Below are 1,632 nucleotides of genomic sequence, written 5' to 3' on the forward strand. Positions count from 1 at the left end.
TGGTGCTGGTAATAAAACGCGTCAAATGGTGGGTAACGAGTTGTGGTGGGGTGGCCAAAAACTAGGTATGGCCGAAAACTAGATGGTTTAGCTTAAATTAAGGACCTTGCACGCGCATAAACAGTTAGCTTAAAGAGTTTCTAAGCTAAAGGGGGTGTGTTAGATAAGAGCAAGTGGCAAGAGCTTGGATCTGCGCAATTGAGCAGGGACCTGTCGCGCAGCCAATCAGCAGTTGCCAGGTCAATTAAGCGAGACCTGGCAGCTCCTGATTGGCCCGCACACAGGCGGCCGCGAACAGCGCCAATTCCCCCCCTTCAATCCTGTAGCGGTCAGCACGACGCGGACTACGGACACCATCGTCACAATTATCAATAAATCATCATACGTTACCACCTAGGATCTTGTTAAGCACATACTCTGGCTCACAGTACGAGCATCTGACAAGAACACCCTAGAATTTAGATTGCAATTAAAGCTTATTTAAGAGAGGATTTAACAACATAGCAATAGCTCTCTAACTTTAATAGTTAATACTCTTAATTAGCTTACTAAGGGCGCAGAGATAATAGCGCATTTACTAGTTTTAGTGCGTAACTAGGTTGCAGAGCTTTAAGCTACTAATAAGGCTGCTACATGCTATAAATTATACAAGAGGAAGTAGATCTAGAGGGAGGGGACTCTTACTGTTAATAAAGGAGTGCGCTTAACTACCCTAAAGAAGTTTAAAGCCTGTAGTAATAGGAAGAAGGTAAGTAAGAAGAGGTGTGTTAAACTAGGCACTTAGTCTTTACAATACTATAGTAGGTGTAGTAAGGCAGGGCATAACACGTGAATGTGTATAAAAGATGTGTGCAAGAAGATACTGTAAATTAGTGCTGTATACTGTAAGTTATAGTAACTTGTAGTAACTTGCTGTAATATGCAAGAGAAGTTGAAGTTTGGTGTGGTCTTGGCAAAATCCGGTCACTCGCCTGGGCCGGCCACTTGCCCGTGAGGTACGTTAGAAGTAGTTTCTAAATAATATTATAGGCTGTACTGCAGTTTGCAGCGCTAATTTAGGTTGTTTTAGGCCATAATAGGGTGGAGTTTAGTGGGGGCTTAGCAAAAGTGATTCTCTCGCCCGTTGATTCTTTCGCCCGTGGGGTACGTTAGTTTACCTTCTCCTGTTGTTAATGCGCGGGAAAAGCTCTAAAAAGGCGCTAAGGTAGTACCGCATTTGGTAGTGTAAGTGCGCAAGCCGGTTGCTAAGCTTTAAGATGCTAACAGGACTGTGACATTGTTTGACGGAATCCTATCAGACAAGGCGCCCTTATCCAAGCACTACCGTGCCGGAGCTCGTGCCGCACGGTTCCGCGTTCCGCACGCAGCACCCACCTCACGCACCATAGCAAAATGAGGCTGTAGAAACAGCCACAATAGTAATTATCACGAGGTTTGTTAGTATTATAGTCAATTAATATATGCAATTCATTTGCCAAAAGCACTATTTATATAATGTTGCGGTGCGGCCGCTGCGGGTTGTGTGAGTGCCGCGAGGCGGAGCAGCCGCTGCAGCAACAGCACCACTTCGAGGCTGCGCAGAACGACGCTTTTTGGCTGCAGGTGCCTGAGGTGCTTTTGAAGCTTTGCGCT

Source organism: Didymella exigua (genome assembly GCF_010094145.1).
Source record: "Didymella exigua CBS 183.55 unplaced genomic scaffold M421scaffold_51, whole genome shotgun sequence".
Classification (NCBI taxonomy): Eukaryota; Fungi; Ascomycota; class Dothideomycetes; order Pleosporales; family Didymellaceae; genus Didymella; species Didymella exigua.